The sequence below is a fragment of the Pinus tabuliformis genome, chromosome 7 (genome assembly GCF_031772625.1).
Source record: "Pinus tabuliformis cultivar Carrire ecotype Pingquan chromosome 7, CPIR1, whole genome shotgun sequence".
NCBI lineage: Eukaryota > Viridiplantae > Streptophyta > Pinopsida > Pinales > Pinaceae > Pinus > Pinus tabuliformis.
The window spans coordinates 1872741584-1872762672 of NC_142293.1; positions in this window are offsets into that span (position 1 = coordinate 1872741584).

Below are 21089 nucleotides of genomic sequence, written 5' to 3' on the forward strand. Positions count from 1 at the left end.
TTGATATTTTATTTCCATTTACTTAGATAAAATATCCTCCCTACATGTTTTATGATAGCTAGAATATTCAGCCAACTTACCTTATTTCAATGTTTTCTAAAGTTTGACTTTTAGTCTACTACCATATTATCTTTTTCCTAAGTTCTCTAGAATTTTAAATTATATTTTACTTTTAAACCCCCTTTTATTCATCCACCTTAACTTAAGTGTTTATTCCATTAACTTAAATTCCAGTTATTTGTGTTTATTCCATTAACTTGAATTCCAATTATCTTTTATTTTATCCTAATACCAAGGGTGCTAAGTTGGTTGTGCCCTTTTAGGAATTACCTCACATAATTCCAAGGGTGCCACAATATTTTCCCTTCAAGTATATATGACTAATGTAGGGGAACTTAGGCATGACAATGGAGACAATCGTTGACTTGAGAGTCTCCCTTTGATGTAAGATTAAAGGTGTTGAGTATTAACATGTCTACCTTGATGTTGTCCCTTAGTAAACCTTGTGAGTGACTAAATTCGTGGTCCAAACATCATGGTGTCGTACAACTTGAAGGTGAAAGTTCCTAGAACTTTCCAATCTAAGCCATGGTTGGAGTGCTAGTAGGTGGAATCAAGGATGTTGTCACACTCCTCCAAGGAATATTCATACGCTCTATATAGCCCCATTACCGATATGTAAGTCATTCATAAAGCATGTACCATATGCTTGCATCCACTATACATGTTATCATTCTATGTAAATTTGTTTATCATTAAAAAATCATATTCAACATCAAACACTACTAAATAATCAAAGAGAATCATTGGCCAATCATGCGCCTATGAGCCATCATGTTCTTCTACCACAATCAAACAATCATCAATATCATCTAATCATAATGATTAATCATCATAAATTATTCATGACATGTAGCATCAAATTATCACTATCAACTACCAATATCAAAATCATCAACATGGTATATCTTGATAGTAGAAAATGCATAACAAGAATCATCATCACACAAGATAATAATTTGATCATCAGTATGTAATTTTAAATAATATAGTGTAAGTCACAATATCCATCTCATAATTAAAAATAAATCTAAAATATTTTTTTCAATGGAATCATGCTCCAAAAAATATAAAAAGGAGACTAATTTGTAATCCCCTTGACCAATTGTAGTGAGAATAGAGTTCCATACTTCAATTGAAACCCAAGGAGAAAATTACATGATCTACACCATCCCATCCTATGATAATTAATAATGGAAATCTCTGATTACACCATCCCATCCTACCATAATTAATAATGGAAACCTGTTATTAGCGTGAATGATTAGCATGGTGGGTCATCCTATATATCAAGTTAAAATGCATGGGAGCATCAATTTTCAAATTATCTCTTGATGTTAATTTGATCATTATATGTTGATAAGTGGGTTTAGAGCTTATTTAGGAGATTGGAAAATTACTCATCTCCCACTCTTTTCCATACCAATCCTAATTTCATGTTATAGCCCTTATTTAACATAGCATCAACTAAACATTTTACCCTCCACAAAGAATGATAGAATTTGACATATTTGAATTTTTCTACAAGTTTTTAAAATCAAAAGAGAAGCCTATTCAGTTGTGATTCTTGAGGTAAGGTTTTGAAGACCATGTGACAAATAGAAATCATTGAATCCCTTACCTTTGTTACCTTTTTGATCCCCAGATACTTCACAATTAGGATTCCTTGCCACAAAGCTAAGGCTTCTACTTTATTGTTAGAAGTCTCATATATTAACCATGCAAACAAAGTTTCTTCAATTCCATTAAGGTCTACAACGACCCATACCTACTACCTCTCACAAATAAAATGAATTTTATAATACAATAATTATTCACTTCTTTTAATATACATTTTTCTTCATTTATTTTTTTCCCTCTTAGTACTAAATAAAAAGAAAAATAAAATGAATCTTAGAATATAAGTTATTCAATTATTTCATAAAATTTTGATTTTTTTCTTATTTTTCTTCTAACTAATATTACTTATGTTCACACGGATGAGGTGTAAATGGGGTGGGGATGCAACCACTCCCGCTTATTGACTATCTGTCTCCTCACATGACAAATCTCAACCATCACCCTCACACAACAAATGGTTATGACTCTATTCCTACACATACAAAAATATGATGGGGAGGAATGTGAACTCCTTCCCAACTCATTTTAACCTCTTTCAAATGATAGAAGCCTCCAAAATCCAATCTTGCAGGTACCTAGCTATGCAAGGTGGGCATCATTGGAAAATAAGGAGGGGGTGATCGCATGTGGGGGAAAATATGATCGCAGGGTGAGGGCTTCATTGAATTAATGGTTGTAAATACTTTAAAGGCTTGTAAGAAATCTCAGTCTTGAATGAGGAGGTAGGCTCGATAAGGTACATATTCTCATAATCTATTATTAACTATGTGTTTGTTTTATGGAACTATCTTACCTCTGTATGATTCATATGCTACTTAGCTTGTGAGTTCTCTAGTCATTTGATCCAAATATTAAGGGTGCACTATAGTCTCTGTTTTGATATATAGGTCAAAAGTCATAATTTTATGTAAAATGGAACTTGATAGATATGTAATTGACAAATTAAAACCTATTTAATTTTGAGTTCATCAAAAAGACACCTTATAACAAGGAAATAGAAAGAGAGTGAAGGTTGGTAAGGAGAGGTTCCAAAATTGGCCTCATGGCATGTAATGGTTCTTATCCTCCAACTCTCTATCTCTCTCTCTTTCATATTTTGTGGTGCATTAATTTCATGCATTTTCATCAATGTCCTTGTGAATAGTTTTAAGGTAGATATGTATGTTTTCTTTCTTCCTCTCAACATTCAAGCCTTCTGGATCTTAACCCCCAAGATCTATATCATTGTTATTAGAGAAAGTTACCACTCCATGGGAATCTCATGCAACATCTACATGTAACATATAGAAGCTTGGGAGACCTCATTTCATCTCTTTCTCAAATTACTTGTAACTATATGACCACCATTGAAGCACAATAATGGATAGAATACAAGGCTTCCATCTTCAATAAATTTTATATGATTTTCACATCCTCTATAGAGAATTTCATGTAGTGTATGATAGATTGTTTTAAAGGAATTTATGTTAGCTACATGTGTTTTCTATGTAATTTCACTTCATTTCCCAGTTTAAGATATATCATCGGTTGAAGTCACTTAGGTTTGTAAAGAAGCCCGAGTTGCATATAACTTGAGTTTTAAGATGAATTTTCTCACCTCACAAGATACAACAAAGAAAATATCTTATCATCAGGAAATATCTCTTTGATATCTCAAATGGGTTTTTAATAGAATTTATTTCATCAATTGTAATTAAAGCTACAAGCAAAATTGCAACGAGAGGTCCACTACAAAAAAATAGGAACCTGAGTTGTGGCTCACCCACAAACCCATGTTTATGGATTAACCATGCAAAACGCTTCTCCAAGATTTCCATTGTCAACTCAATTATAGGTCATCCACAAATGCATAATTACCATAGTTATGGGTAGACCACACAAAACCTTTCTCTAAGCTTGCCATTCCTAACTTAGTTATGGGTTGTCCACAAACCCATGGTTATAGATTAACAACACAAAATCCTTCTCTTCATTGGCACTCAGACACTATAACCATGATGGTTATGGGTCATTCGCAAACTCATGCTTATGGGTTTACCACACAAAACCATTGTCTTCATTAGACATTGAGACATTGTATCATGATGGTATAATGGACATAATGAGTTCCCTCTTTTTTTTAGCATGGGTGAAATGATGAGACTGTCATTTTAGAAGGGAGGACGATTGATTTAAATATTGGGGGGCTTATAATCCAATTTTAGAGGTATGAGCCATAAATTCATAATTTTTGTGTAAAAGAGAACTTGATAAATATGTAATTGATGGATTCAAACCTAATTAAAGTTGACTTCATCAACAACACACCTTATAAGAAGGTGATAGGAAGAGAGTGAAGGTTGGGAAGGAGAGATCCTAAAATTGGCCACATTGCATGCAATGGTTCTTCTTAATGGAGTCCTTCTTCTCAAACTCTCTCTCCTATTTTCATATTTTTGTGGTGTATTGAATTCATGCATTTTCCTCAATTTTCTTATTATTAGTTTTATGGTAGAATTTTATGTTTTCTCTCCCCCTTTCTCAGAATTCAAGATTTATGGATCTTAGCCCTTGATTCAAATCATCATTGTGGTTTTGTAGAGTTGGATAACAACTCACCAAAGTGAGAAGCTCTCAAAATCCGAGGCTCAAGGCTAGGCGAGCCTTAGGTGTCAAGTTCATTTCACTTCTCTCATACCCTTTGCAGGCTCTTGATTGTCATAGAGAAAGAGCATGGACAAGGTGCCATCATTGGGAAGATTCTAGGTTATTAAATAAAAATGGCAAGGAGTGCATGGTAGGTTAGAGGAGGGAGGGACCAGAAAAATAACAGATAGTCAAGGAGATCCCCCTCCTCCAATCATCCTACTCACCCTTTGCGAGTTGCAGGAGAAGCCTAGGAGGCAATAAAAGAGATATTATTGCCAATGTTATTGAAAATCTACAATTTAATAATATTAACTAACATTCACAAACACTTTCTTACATAATCATTTTATTTTTACTTTATATATATATAAGGATGCTTATGAAAAAGGATGCTATCAAAAAAGGATGCTAGACTCAGTACTTACTTGACAAATAGAAAGACGAACGCCAAGCTAATTCTCTCACCGAGAGACACGAACCACGACCACTCCTCAAGTCTTCATTTTCGCCTTATACTCTCCAAGGTCTTTTGAGAATTACAGAAATGTCCTCAGATAGGCGGCCCAACAGGCTTCTATATTAAATCAAGCAAAAGTGTACATACCATGTGAATAACAACATAAGAGAGCTCGCTCTGAACGATGCGCCTTATTTGTTAAAAACACTTATTTATAGAACAGAGAAGTCTCTTCGTATCTGAAATCTAGATTTGAAACCTAAACTAAGCATCTAGAATGATTGAGGGTCTTTTTGGGAATCGTACCCGCATAGTGTCTACTCAATCTTTCTTTTACAAAAGTAAATATTCTTATGATTGAGGGTCTTGCCTGTAGGTTTTAACCCCATACAGAAATTACCTGCATACGAATTCTAAAACACATAAAATAAAAAATGCGAGAGCATAAAACATAAAACACATATATAGAGAGATTTTCCCCTGGATCCCAAAACTGGGACTACTAGCTTGATTTTTCATTATTTTCCTTTCAATGTTACAATACATATTTATACATGCCGAAGCATCCAATACCATGGACCAAAAACCATCGCATCCAAACCATCGACCGAAAACCATAGGTAGGTTTGCCCAACCTAATATAGGGTAAAAAAAAAAAAATCCTCGGGGCGCTGCCCCGAACCCCGTAGTGGGGGGCTACCCACCCCCGTCAAACCCCACGGATAAGGGGGGCTATCACCCCCCTATGACCCCCCCACTGTGCAATTGACGCAACAAAGGGAGGGCTCCTCCCCCCCTCTAACCCCCCAATTCACAACATAGGTTAGTCGTGGAAAGAATATAACACAACCCAACATTCTCCCACTTGTTGTTTTCTTTCCACAAGGGGCCACAGGAGAGATTAATCATTTTTCCAGCCCTGAAACACCCATTGTTTATCTACACCAAGAGAACTTCTCAGAGCTCACAGATTTTTTCAATGCATCTGTAGTATTATTCAAAGTGTCCACCTTTACTAGCAACACCTTTTTCTCTTCTATCATATCCCTCACAAAGTGATACTAAACATCAATTTGCTTTGTCTTTGAATGATAAGCAGGGTTCTTTGCCAAGAAAATTGCACTTTGCCTGTCATAGTCTATCCTTATAGCTCCCTGTACTAACTCCATACTTGAACACAATCTTTGCAACCAAACTGCTTCCTTGCTTGCATGAGTGGCTACCATGTATTATGCCTTTGTAGTTGATAGTGCCACTACAGATTGTTTCTTACTCATCCAACTGACTGCACCTCCAAATAGGTTAAACACATACCCACTTATAAATCTTCTTTGATCCAGATCTCTAGCCCACTCTACATCAACAAAGCCATGAATATCCAACACTCTGTCCAATCATGGTCTTCCTTGGTAGCACAAACCATAATCACTGGTGCCACGCAAATACTGGAAAATCCGCTTCACTGTTGTCCAGTGCTCCTTCCCTAGTTTTGGCATAAACCTGCTTAATACTCCCACTGAATGTGCAATTTCTGGTCTAGTATAGACCATTGCATACATCAGGCTACTGACTGCACTTGCATATGGAACATCGGACATATCCTCTTCTTCTTCTTGTGTCTTGGGACACTGTTCAGCAAATAACTTTACACCTACAAGAATAGGAACCTTCACTGGTTTACTATCCTGCATATTAAACCTCTGCAGTATTGTCTCGACATACTTCCTCTGGTTTAACCAAAGCTTCCTCTTTGGCCGATCTCTTTTAATTTCCATGCCCAAAATATAATTTGCAGCACCAAGATATTTCATGTCGAATTTGGAGGACAATTGGGTCTTCAATTCCTGGAAAATTTCTTTGTCATTTCCAACCAGCAACATATCATCCACATACAAGACCAAATAAATAACATGGTCACCAATTAATTTAAAATACACACAGTGATCTACTTTGCTTCTGGTGAATCCAAGTCCCCGTATAAATGTATCAAATTTCTGATACCACATCCTTGGTGACTGTTTTAAGCCATACAGAGACTTATTTAACTTGCATACCAGTTCTTTCTTACCCTTCACCGTAAAGCCTTCAGGTTGCTTCATGTTGATCTCCTCTTTCAGATCCCCGTGAAGAAATGCTGTCTTCAGATCCATCTGTTCTACCTCAAAATCAAAAGAAGCAGCAACAGATAAAAGTAACCTAATAGAATTTACCTTGGCAACAGGAGAAAAAATATCACCAAAATCAATTCCCGACACCTGGGAATAACCTTTTGCTACCAACCAAGCTTTGTATTTCTCCACCTTTCCTTCTGCATTTGTCTTCTTCTTGAACACCCATTTTTTGCCAATGGTTTTCCTTCCAGCCGGCAACTCCACTAGATCCCAAGCCTCATTTTTGTGCAAAGATGTCATTTCATCAACCATGGCCTCTTTCCAGAGTTTTCCATCCTCTCAATCTACTGCTTCCTTCACAGCTTTGGGATCATCATCAGTAATAGATAAAGAAAAATTTGAACAGAAAGCAGATGGACTATACCTTTCTGGTTGCCTTCTTTCTCGAACTGATCTTCTCACACCCAGAGTTTGTGGCTCTTCATCTTCTGATTCCTCCTTTGCTGTAGAGTCTGATTCTTCCTCCTTTAGCTCAAACTCTATCTTCTCAGGTTCCTTTGGTTAGACTTCATGTTTAATAACATCTTTCACCTCTCTGAACACCACATCTCGGTTGTACACAACCTTCCTTTTTGCTGGGTTCCAAAGCTTATAACCCTTTAAACCATCTTTATACCCAATAAAGATGCACTTTTTAGATTTACTATCCAACTTGGTTCGTTTCTCCTTTGGAACATGTACATATGCATCACATCCAAATACCCTCAGATGTGAAAGAGAGGGTTTCTTACCAGTCCATACTTCTTGTGGAGTTTTATCCTCCAACGCTGAGAAGGTGATCTGTTGACCAAGTAGCATGTTGTCTCCACCACTTCTACCCAGAATTCTTGTCCTAACCCAACACCATTGAGCATTCTTCTTGCCCTTTCCATCAACGTCTTGTTCATTCTTTCTGCAACTCCATTTTGCTGAGGTGTATATGGAGTAGTATTCTGTCCTCAGTGCCTTTATCTTCTGCATTGTCTGGTTTTCCACCAGAGCCTTAAATTCTTTAAACCTGTCAAAGACTTCAGATTTTTTCTTAAGGAAATATATCCATGTATTCCTTGAGAAGTCATCTCAAAATGATACATAGTACACAGACTTACCCAGTGATGGAACCTTCACAGGTCCAAACACATCACTGTGCACAAGCTCTAATACCTGTTTCGCCCTCTTACCACCAGAGGGGAAACTCACCCGATTCTGCTTCCCATATACACAATTTTCACAGAAATCAAAATCCAAAGAGATATTACTCATAACTTCTACCATACCTTTACCATGAAGTATTTGAAGGCCCTTCTCTCCAATATGTCCAAGTCTTTGATGCCAAAGCATGGTCTTCTCTTCGGAGACCACTAGATTTTTTGCTCCACTTTCAGGAACCACAGAACTGTTGCACCCATCAACAACAGTGCTACCTTGTAGCTTGTACAAAGTTCCAATCCAAACTACCCACATAAATACCAGTGTTCCCCGAACCATCTTGTAACTATCCTTCTGTTGTGGGGAAAAGTATCCGATGCAGATGACACTAACCCTACTCTAAAGGTGACAGTCTTTAGCAACAACTGAATGATAAAGTTTTCATGTTCCACTTTATGAAAGTACAGAGAGAATGGAAAGAAGGTCAACCAACCTGGTGTCTTGCGCTTAGTCGATCCTTGTCCTTCTCTCTTTGTATCCTGCTCCCAGCTCTTTGCTCTCCTAGCCGATCCAGCTACACACAGAACCTGGACAACACAAGAGAGCAAACTACAAGATACAAGTACTCTTAATTGAAGCATGGATTAGGTTGCATCAAATATACATGTAAACACAAAGCATCTATGTAAAACAAGTATATAGGAGAACATGCAAACTTTATTGATAGAAAGTAACAGGGTTCCAGAGGAAGTTACAACCAATGATGTTGGCTCCAATCCAGCAGCACCTCCTCGGCAGCAAGAACTCTCCTCTTCACCTCTAGTAAAACAATCACCCAATAATCCTGGCGGTATACCAACAGCACCTCCTTGCTTATACAAAATTCCAGCCTCCCTAGACCTCATAGAAGAGCTCTATATATAGGAGGGAAGAGGAAAGGATGAGTCAGCTGGAGGCTGGCATATAGCTGACTAGTGTCCTTTCCATCTTCAGTTAATCTTCAGTTCCTGTGTCCACTTGGAGATCCTTGCTTACACATGGTGATCAAGTACCTCTTACTCATCACAGGGCGAATCTCATGACCAAAGTGTCAGTTTGGAAGCTTCCTGGGCAGTTGACACCTTGCAGGATGACTGTGCCACTTGGCCAATCTCGCCCAGCGCAGGTAGCCTTCATTGTTTTTTACTTCCAGCGCAGGTACAGAGTGGGACAGTTGCATTACAGCGCAGAAGCTCAGTTAAGCAGCTGACATGATTCAAAATAAGCCTGTTTTGAAGTGTTTTCAAGTGGAGAACTGATTGGAAGTGCTGTTGATTGATGACCTTGTTCTTTTAGGGGTAAGAACAACATGTTTAGGGACTGAGGATCCCTGTAATTATTGACATTCCATGCTCCTTGACGCGAGGCACAAAAATGTCTATAACACCTTCTCGAACACTTTTTTACACCTACATCATCCATCTTGCTTACAGAAATTAGATTTCTGGCTAATGCAAGAATATGCATAACACCCGGAAGTGTTCTAACCCTTCCACCTTGCAACTTCAACTTTAATTTTCCGCGACCAACGATTCTAGCCTTCCTATCATCCCCTAAGAATACATCACCACCATCGTATTTCTCATACTCACAGAACCACTCTCTATGGGGAGTGAAGTGAAAGGATGCACCTGAGTCAATCAACCATGCCTCATGATCTACATGTGTACTTGAAGAAGCCAAGTACACATCCCCACCTTCATCTGAGGTGGTTTTCGCCTCTGCAGAAGGAGCATCATCATATCCCTTTCCTTTATCAGGAGCTTTAGATTTATAGTCCCTTTTGTAGTGCCCTTCCTTTCCGCATTTCCAACACACCACCTTTACAGGTTTTCCTGGAGATTTATATCTCCCTCTAGATTTAGATCTCCCACTCGATGACTTATTTTTGTTTCTGTTCTGGGACCATCCTCGTATAGACAATGCATCACCATTATGACTCTCCATTTTTTTCCGTCTCATCTCCTCCATCAGCAAGGATGAGACTATTTCATCAAAATCAAGGCAGTTGCATTGCTACCTATTGCAATAAGCAGACTATCCCACGAATCTGGTAGAGAACAAAACAAACTAATGCACTTATCTTCATCTAAAATTTTAATATCAACATATGCTAACTGACTTGCCACAGTATTAAATGCGTTCAGATGCTCTGTCACCGAGTCTCCATCTTTCATCCTCAGGTTATACAACTTTTTCCGCAGGAATAGTTTATTTTCCAGAGACTTAGATTGGTACAAAGTCCCTAACTTGTCCCATAAATCCTTGGCCATATCTTCCCCTGATACATTCAGCAATACTGAATCTGAGACACACAATTGTATTGTGCTCTTTGCCTTTCGATCCAACTTCTTCAATTCTTCATAGGACAATCCCGTTGGTTTAGTAACCCAGATCTACTGGGATCCACTGATCTTTATCCACCAATAGATCCTCCATCTTGAGTTTCCACAACTCAAAACTCTGACCATTAAATTTCTCGATCTCTATCTTTCCACTGCTTGCCATCTTCTTTCACCACTGGAATCGATCTCGCAAATCTCCCAATGAACAGGGTATACCACAGGCCCGAGCAAAACCCCTCAGCAACAAAGGCATCCCCTTGAAGCCAGAACAACTCCAATACCAAATGTAGGTTTTAATCCCATACAGAAATTACCTGCATACAAATTCTAAAACACATAAAATAAAAAATGCGAGAGCATAACACATAAAACACATATACACAGAGATTTTCCCCTGGATCCCAAAACCAGGACTACCAGCTTGATTTTTCATTATTTTCCTTTCAATGTTACAATACATATTTATACATGCCGAAGCATCCAATACCATGGACCAAAAACCATAGGTAGGTTCTCCCAACCTAATATAGGGTCCAAGATATTTTTTTTCCTAGGGTGCTGCCCCAGACCCCGTAGAGCGGGGCTACACGCCCCCCTCAAACCCCCTGGACAGGGGGGGCTGCCACCCCCCTCTAAGCAATCGGCACAATGAATGGGGGGCTCCGCCCCCCCCCCCCCCCTCCCCTTTAACCCCCTGGTTCACTACGTAGGTTAGTCGTGGAAAGAATATAACATAACCCAACATTGACGGGAATTGTACCCACACAGTTTCTACTCAATCTTTCTTTTACAAAAGTAAATATTCTTATGTAAAATTTTATTCACTGTGACTGTAGTCACAGATGCACGGATCCATTCCACAGTTGTTGCAAGTCTTATCGACATCTTCCACCTTTTGTCTTTCTAGAGCCTCTAAAATATATTTGATATCCACTTCCTCTAGAATGGGGTCCAGCTGAGCATCTTTGTACCATGGCGGTGCTGGATCAACCTCTTTAGTTTTTTATGATTGTCCGATTTCAATATTTTTTTATTTACCCATCATGTCGTATCTTTATTTTTTGCATAGGGCATCTGCATGTGCTAGGTTGTCTACTTCGAAACTTTGAATCCAACTTTTATCAACATTTAGATGTTTGACATGATTGACAGGTAGTTCTATTCCAGCAAGATCAGAGAAATCGATTTCTTTATCAATTGAGTGTTTTATCCATCATAGATTGCAGATTTATGTCTTTTCCTCTAAGCCACTGATTATCAAACATGACATGGCTATAGCTTCCTGAGGTTAACATCAAGCAGATCAAACATAATGTATCATCATTCCAATTTCCTGAACAAATTATTAAAGTGATTAAAGATTTGACATTGATAATTAATTTGATTATTCTATCTTTTCCAATTATTTGTTCTGCTTCTTGGATAATTTCCTTTTTGTGAGATAATTCTTTTTCTGGAAAGGTTCGAAACCATTCTGAAACATCTTGAATTAATTGTTTATTGTAAACCAGTCTGAAGGCTCTTGCTGATGTTCCTGCTTTTTCCCATAATTGATCAAATGGGTTAAATGATAAATCATCTATTAAACCAATGGTTTCCCACGGTGTAGATGTCATCCTTAAATATTTCAGAGATCTTTCAATGTTTTGAGATATTCGTATCTCTCTCTTTTTTGTGCATCTTCCATCCTTTATTATCCAGTCGGCATGAGGTTCCAAAATATTAAACATGGGAAAGTTGTCATCTGCTTCATAGTCTTCTCCCCAACTTTGATAGAAAGCCCGATTTAATTCTTCCCAAAAATTTGGGATTCTTAATGACCTAAGCCATTTTGCTATTTCTTCTTGGATAGGAATATTTTCTTGATCTAAAAATTTCGCTGAATTATATATCCCCATTCCAAAATCTACACATTTGACTAACTAATAATAGTTGATTATTTTTAGAACCTATATCATTTATGTTGTCCATGTGATAGACCACATACTTGTAAGTGATATGAATAATATTTTTACCTTCATCCCTTCACAAGGATAAGTTTTACAGAGTTCGTCCATGATTCCTAGTTGAGTATTGATGTTCTTTGTTTTATAACCTCTGATTTTGTTAATCCATTCATTTCTTCTCATTCTCATTCCTACCAGCCTTTTTATTTCATCTATAAGTTGTGGTATTTGTTGTTCTAAAAGCTGAAGCCTTTGTGTTAATGTTGTTTGGATATCTTCTATTCCCAGCATCTCAAAAGGAGAATTTGATTGAGTATGAAATCTGAATCTGAACATCTTGTTCATTTCTCTTGTTAACACATCTGCTAACCAATTTGAGTTTCCTGGTATCCATTGAACTTCAAATTCATACTGTTGGAACCATATTTTCCAGGATAGTAATCTGCCTCTAGCCATTTGCCATCCAATTTTTGCATTTAAGAAAAATTGAAAATTCTTGCAATCTATTTTGATTATAAATTTAATAGGTGCAAGATATAATTCAAATTTTTGGATTCCATTGAATATATATATATATATATATATATATATATATATATATATATATATATATATATATATATATATATATATATATATATATATATATATATATATATATATATATATATATATATATATATATATATTCGTGAAATAATTCTTCTGACTAGGAGAAAACTCACCTGATTTATATGCACAAATTTGTTCTTCTTGATTTTCTCCTTTTTCAAGCAATACTGCTCCCTAGTATTCATCTGATGCATCTGTTTGAAGAATTAATTGTCCTGTTCCTGGAGGTTTGAGTTTTGGCAGGCTCTGTGATTTTTTTTTATCTATTGTACTGATTTGGTTGCTAAACTGCTCCATTCGCCATTTAAGCGTTTTTTAATAGCTTATGTTTTTTCAGATAATTTAGAAATATATTCATGTACATAATTCATAATTCCCAAAAAAAATTGGATTTGATTTTTATCTTGTAATTCATCTGGGAAAACAGTTATCTTCTGTACAATATGGGGTTGCATCTGAATTTGCCCATTAATGACGATTATTCCTAGAAACTCAATAGTTTCTTTGAACAATTCTATTTTTCGATCTGATAACACAATCCCATGTGCTTCCACTTCTTTTATGAATATATACAGATGGAGAATATGTTCTTCAATATTTTCACTATGAATTAATATGTCATCAATATATACAATTATGAAATCATACCTGCTAAAGATGTTGTCCATTCGTCATTGAAAGAAAGCAGGTGCATTTTTTAGACCAAACGGAACTACATTCCATTGGAAGAAACCGACCGGGCAAGTGAAAGTTGTTTTGTGTCGATCTTCTGGTTTAATCTGTATTTGATAATATCTGCTCTTCATATCAAATTTTGAGAAGATTTTTGACTTCTGTATCTTCTGCATTATAACCTCTTGCCTTGGTAGTGGATATTTGAAGTCCTTTGTGATTGCATTAAGTGGTTTATAATTGATTACCATTTGGATTTCCCCCTACGACTTCTGCATGATTTCTAACAATGAAAGTTGAGCACGAATACTGAGATGTAGATTCTTCAATTAAATTTAGTTTAAGAAGTTCCTTTACCTGAGCTTTCATTTCTTGTTCATCTTGAGGTGTGCATGGAATAACACCTCCTTGCACTCCATTATCATGGAGTGTTTCAATGTCATGCATTGGACTTGTTTTGTCCCAAAATTCTTAGGGATCACTGGAACAAAATTTGAGTAACTTTCTTTGGATTTCTTTTTGTTCGTCTGACCAACTTTCTTCTCTGATAGCTTTATTAAGATGATGATGTTTTTCTTTTGCTTCATATGTTTGCAATACTTCTTGCCAATCATTGCTATCTTTTTCTGGTTTCCTCATTTTTTTTTTGTTTTTTTTGTTTTTTTTTATTTTTTTTTTGTTTTTTACATTTGATTCTGCTAAAGAAATTCTATTTACACAGACTACCTTATTCTTGATGTTGCAGATGATTTTATCTTTAGCTATTGTCATTGGGAGGACTGATGTTATAAAGGGCATGCCCAATATCAGACTACTTGACTGATCATAATATTGGATTGTTGATATTTTTATAATTCTCCCTCCTATCTTCATAGGAATATTATCTACATAATGGGTGAGAGTTACATTACCTCCAATGGTTTCTGAATTTATTATGTTCCTTAATGGTTTCCATGAGGATTTGAAGAAACTTGGCTTGGCCAAATTATTTGAACCTCCTGAATCGATGAAGGCATCTACTTCAACCCAATCCTTACCTGATTGAATTTCTATTGTTATGTACAATAGATCATTTTCTCTGACTATTTTCTTCATCAGGTTCATTTTAGCTTCTAAATCATACTATTGGGAGAATTCTGTATTGGTAGAGTAACCAATGTTCTTGGGAATTGGACAAAAACTTGGAGATTTTGAATATGTGTCATTTACCTTTCCTTTTCCTTTGATTGCTAACAGTTCTGCATGTTTCTCCTCTTCCTCTTATTCTTCTGATACGTTGTCTGTTCCACTGAATTCTATTTGGCTATAATCACGATTCCGATTCTATCTCATAATCTGATCCAATACAAATATTCATTTTTTGGCTTCTATCTAGACCTTCTTCTTCTGTTGTGTCTTCCATTTCGGATAGAATATATACATCAGAGCATTCCTCTTCATTATCTAAAACATACCAATCATCTACAAATTCATCCATTTCCATACACTTTTTCGATTTTGATGAAGTATTTTTAGGACATTTAGCAGCAAAGTGTCCTTTTTTCTTATATATAAAACAACATCCATCTTTGACTGGAGTATTTCTTCTTTCTATGTATCTGTATTTTGGAAATGGTTTCCTTGGATTTTATAACCATTTTATCGTGTATTTCTCAAAGTGTCTTTTCTTATGATTTGTTCTTTTCATCGGAATCCATGGGAGTATTTCTTTACAACATTCTTGTGATGGTTTGGTAGCATTTTCTTGAGCATTTTTCTGCCAACAAAGATATTTCAGTTTTTGTTTACAATGATTTATGAGATCTGCCCAATAGATAGCTTGCAACTTTCTATCCCTTTCTTCTAGATCTTTCATTACTAAGTCACCTATGTTGTGTGGGAGTTTTGACAGAAATGTGACTTTAGTCATTAAATCATTGCTTAGCTCAGTTGTTATTACCAGCCTGAAATATTCTTTAGAGAACTCTTCTAATCTTTTGGCATCTTTTAATTCCATACGGGCCAGATCCACCATTGCCTGTTTCTTAGAGTCCTCTAGTTCTATACAGAACTGAGTCCTGAGTAATTGCTCAAAAACTTCTAATCCTGCCTTTATGACCTCTTCTCTTTCTTCTTGTGGTGGTGTTCACCACGTGTAGACTATTCCAGTCATTCTTTTCTCTGCCAAATTAAAGATTGCAGCATTATCTAATTTGTTTGTTATTTTCATTTGCCATAAAGCGCCAATCCATACCCTGATCTAGTCTTATGGGTTGTTTGTATGATCTAAATCTAAAATATAGTCATTGCTATTGGATGCCATTAGATCTTCTTCTACTTTTCGATATTTTTGGTACAGAATGGAAAACATGTGCTTTGTTTAGACTGGGTCTGATAAAGCTTGAAAATTTCTTGGTTGCATCTTCTAATTTTAAATCACTTTTCTTAAATCCAAAGAATACCTATTGCTTTCTACGTAACCCCTCCCCTTCAAAAGAAGACAACAATTCTGTCTTACCGGGCTCAGTAACAGATTGAGAACTTGTAGCTTCAGAATCTTCTTTATGGGATTGCCATATGCCTAGATTTTCAAAACTGTTAGATTCTGATTTTTTTTTTTAATTCTCTTTTCTTCCTTCTCTCATCTTTTACTTGTTTATCTAAATTTTGATTGTCGTGGATTAACTTTAGATTCTGCAGAGCTTGTTCTGCTTGACAACCCAAATCATCTATAACTACTTCTGCATGATTACACCAATTAATATATATATAGATATAAATAATATAATAATATTAACTAACCTTCAAAAACACTTTCTTACATAAACTCTTTATTTTTACAACATATCATGATTCTCGCTTCCCATTCAACATATCCTTGTGGACTAACATACATCAACCAACTTTGACCAAACTTATTTGTACCACAACCAAATTTCCTTACATACAACCTAACTCTTTAGGATACGCATCTAAGGTCTATTATATAAGAAATCTTTTAACACTTAGCATGTGATATACATAATAATTGTTGCAAGTGGCAAATATTATATCTCTGTTTTGTTACCTAATTTATTACAAGGCAAAAATATATATATGTTTTGTGTGTAGCAATAGATAAGCTTTTTTCCATTTACGTGTTGTGTGTAACAATAGATAAGCTTTTTCGATTTATATCATGTGAAGATATGATTGGTATCATTGAATATACTTTCATCATATGGTGTATTTTGTCAACTAAATTATTTAGATTATTAAAAGTGGTTGAAGATTGAAATAATGATAGTGTCATTAATTATGTGTTACAAACACTTAGGATTTTGAAAATACTTATTTTATCACAATTATATTTCCTTATATACAACCTCATCCTTTTCTGAAATCTTTTGCTCTACCTTATCTTATGGGGTCCATTGCTATATGATTAAAAAAAAAGATGTGTAATTATCCTCTAAACTCTACAAGAAACTCCCTAACACAGCATGTTATGCACACAATAATAATTGCTGGCAGCAAATGTTAAAATATGAATTAAATATAATAATTTTCCTTTCATATCATGAGGACATTTTAATCAAATATAATAATTTTCCTTTCATATAATGAGGACATTTTAATTAAATATAATATTTTTTCCTTTCATATCATTTGGACATAAGATTAGTACTCTCACCTTATCTTAATGCAAATTGATATACTCGAGCATATTATATTTCTATCAGATGGTTGACTATCTTACCAAAATCGTACGAGTTGTTGAAGATTGGAATCTGTCCTAGAATCAACTTTTATAAATAAATAAAAACTAAGAAGCAAAGCACCATTATAGAGGGGCTCGATGTCAAAGGAAGTTTAAAATAAATGAATGAATTTTATATAGAGTTTAATATAATAAGGAAGCTATTCTAGAGATAATTTCTGTAATAAATAAATATATGTTTTATGTTTTATTTTTTAATAATTGTTATTAAATTTAAATTTTGATTATATAATTATGGATAAAAATATATATATATATATATATATTTTAAATATACAAATTAATTCAACATCTTATATTTTTTTAAATATTTAAATTGTGAAATTTCAATATTAAAATTTGTAATTTTAATATTTTATTAAATTTCTTATCTAATTTTGTATAAATTTTATTAAAAAAAAAAATTAAAATATTCAGACTATTCATAAAGTAATATAAATTAAATATTAATATATATCACATTCCATATTAAAAAAAGTGTTAATGAAAAACAAAATCCCATTAATATATCACATCCCTATTAAATGTAAGTTAAAAAGGATTTATATGAGATTACATCACTATGATAGGATATGTTAATTTTAGTGAGAGGTTATTGTAAATTTTATATATGATATGTTAATTTTAGTGAGAGTTTGTTAGTAAATTTTATATAAATTTAAAATTATTTATTGATAATTTAATATAGCAAAGATTAGAACGAATTCTCATGAGCTCCATAGTGAAACTTGCCGCTGGGCAGTTCCTAAAACGCCATGGATGGAAAGGATCTGCCATATTTGTGAGAATAGGAGCATCGAGGATGAAAACCACTTCCTCTTAGAGTGCCCTGCATACAACCACATTAGATCTCAATTTCACAATCTTTGTTACAATACTGACCTTCCTAGCCTTTTACAATGCCAAAATTATAGTGAACTCTGGAGGCTTCTCTCCAAGCTTTTTGAGCATAGGAATAAAATCTTAAATCAAAATAAATAATTTGTCTTTTTACGTCCGATAAATCATTATTTGGTCTCAGCGGACGTTAACCACCATCATCATCATCATATATTTTATTATAATTATTGAAATTTATTTGATCAAATTAATAATGTTTTATAATTTATTTATTTATTATTACTGAAATTTATTTTATCAAAATTTAGTGGATAAAAAATTGTTTAGATAATAATTTTTATTATTCAAATTACAATTTTAATATATTTAAAATCAAATTAATATAATATTGTTATTTGTAACCGTTAAAATTACAATTATATATCAAATCGTTAATTCCAAATAAAATAGAAAAGAAATTATTGAAAAATGTAACAATTTAAATGTTGTTTATCCTATATCCTATTATTTTTTATAGCGCATATGAAAATAACATCATAAAAGCAATTATTCATGTGAAATCCCAAAATAAAAATATGACTTAACACCAAAGTTGTTTTTTTTTCTTACTTGATTTAATGATGTGTGTAACATTAGAAATAACATGTATCATTTTAATGTGTGTCGCACTAAAAGTATTCAATGTCTTTTTAAGCTATTTATTTTAATTGATTTTGTTTAATAAGAAACTATAAATCTTTAATTTTGCATTATTGCAATACAGGTATCTCTTTTAACATGAGGGAATGAGGGAAAGGAGAGTGGGAGAAATGATTAGTGCCATTGCAAAGATTAGGGTTTGTGTTGGAAGTTTTGGAGACATCTCTACATATTTTTATTTTTTTTCGTTTAATGGAACATATGTTTCTTGAATGGAGGATAACAAGTATGTTGAAAGCTTATTTTTAGATTTTTTTTGGGGGATATACATCAATGTTCAAACGGTTAATAAATACAAAAATAAATAAATAAAAATAGAGAAAAAAAAAATGACTTACTTTCATATTTCTAAAGAAAATGGAAGGAAGACTCCAAGTAAAATCAATAAACTTTATCACAAAAGTCATTTCCTAAGGATGAAGTTTAATAATGCATGGTCAAAGCCTTTAAATCCTATGGTCTTAAGTAAAAGGTGGTTGGTCCTCAATATTAGGAGGTTTTAAAGGCCGGGAATGTTTTTACTCCTGTGTGTTTGAATTCAAGGAAGATAAAAACAAAGTATTTATAAGGGGTTGTTGTATTTGAATTGTTGGACATTTTCTCTCGATTATATGAGCATCCCTTAGGGAATGAAAGTTAAATGGACTATTCAAGCATAAGATATTGGGTATTAGTGAATGTTGCTTATGAAAGTGGGTCATAGTGAATGGCTCAGATATGGGTTTTTATATATAGATAGATATAGATATATCAAATCCCATGCACATACTTTAGTAAAAGAATTGAGCTTTGAATGCACAATTTATAAGGTAAGTCACTTGCTAAGATATTGCAGCTAGCTAAGAGGATTGACAATAGATAAGAACTCCATGTTTAAGTCCATTTGTAGGATCATTCGGGAATGGATAGCCTTCTTAGAAATTCATGTTATTGGTGCAAGTTCTAAATGTGATGGTAGACACTACATATTTCAATTCATTAGTTATGATCTCATCTCACCATCCTTGTAAGCAAACATTACTTGATGCAATGGATATTAAGTGGATTATTCAAACTCATGAAAAAAAGATCATTAGTGAATGATGCTCATGAGAGATGGATCATAGTAATTTCCTTGAGTAGTAAAAACTTCTTTAAATAGTTAACATTGAAAAATGCTCAATGCTAAATGGACAATTCAAGTTTGAGAAAATTTAATCATAATGAATGACATGATAAATGAGTCTTAATAAATAAAGTATCAAATATTCTATGTTGTGAATCTCTAAAAATTAATTCATAGTAAAGGACTTAGCTTAATAATTAGTGAATGATGCTAATGAAAAATAAGTTATAATGAATAACTTGAATATCAAATACTTTATTTAGTAAATCCTTAAAACAATATTTCTATCACTTTTACATATCCATTTCTACCCTTCGGAAAACACATTCTTATTTAAAACAATTAGGTCATCTTTAGCAGTGAGGATAATTATCATGGAATAAACAGTCCATGTTCTATGTATTATACCACACCATTATATGTTTAACCTACTGAATGATGGTTTCCCCACGAGTCTATGGAATTCCTTGACTACCTTGATACATAAATTTTATATAATCCTTCTCTTTCTCTTATTAGTTTTTTTTTTTAATCATATAAGCAAAGCCTAGGGTAAGGATGGCTTTAATATTGAATGGAAGAATGATCTATCTAGCAATAGCTTGTTGTCACCAAGATTGTGCAAGACTCGCTCGAGCCTAGACGCCCACTGGGATAGTTTATTTCCCCTAATGTTGGCTCCAACTCTCAACCTCGTTCTACAAAGTTTGAACATAAGATTCAATAGAGACTAAATGATACACATATTAACTAATCTACACCTATTAGGTATATTTATATTCCTTCTCATTATGCAGATAGACATATCTATTTTTTAATAGGGCTTCCAAAATTTTAATTTACTTATCAATAATTAAAGAAGATGGTAAGGATTTAATATCCATATAATATTTTAGAATATTATTAGTAGTATACACAAATCAAAGGCTAGGATTTATTTTCAAAGTAGTTATGCCTTTTTCCCCTTTTAATTACATTCATTAATTGAAAAAATGGCATATAAACAAGTGGCATATGAAATGAGTTAT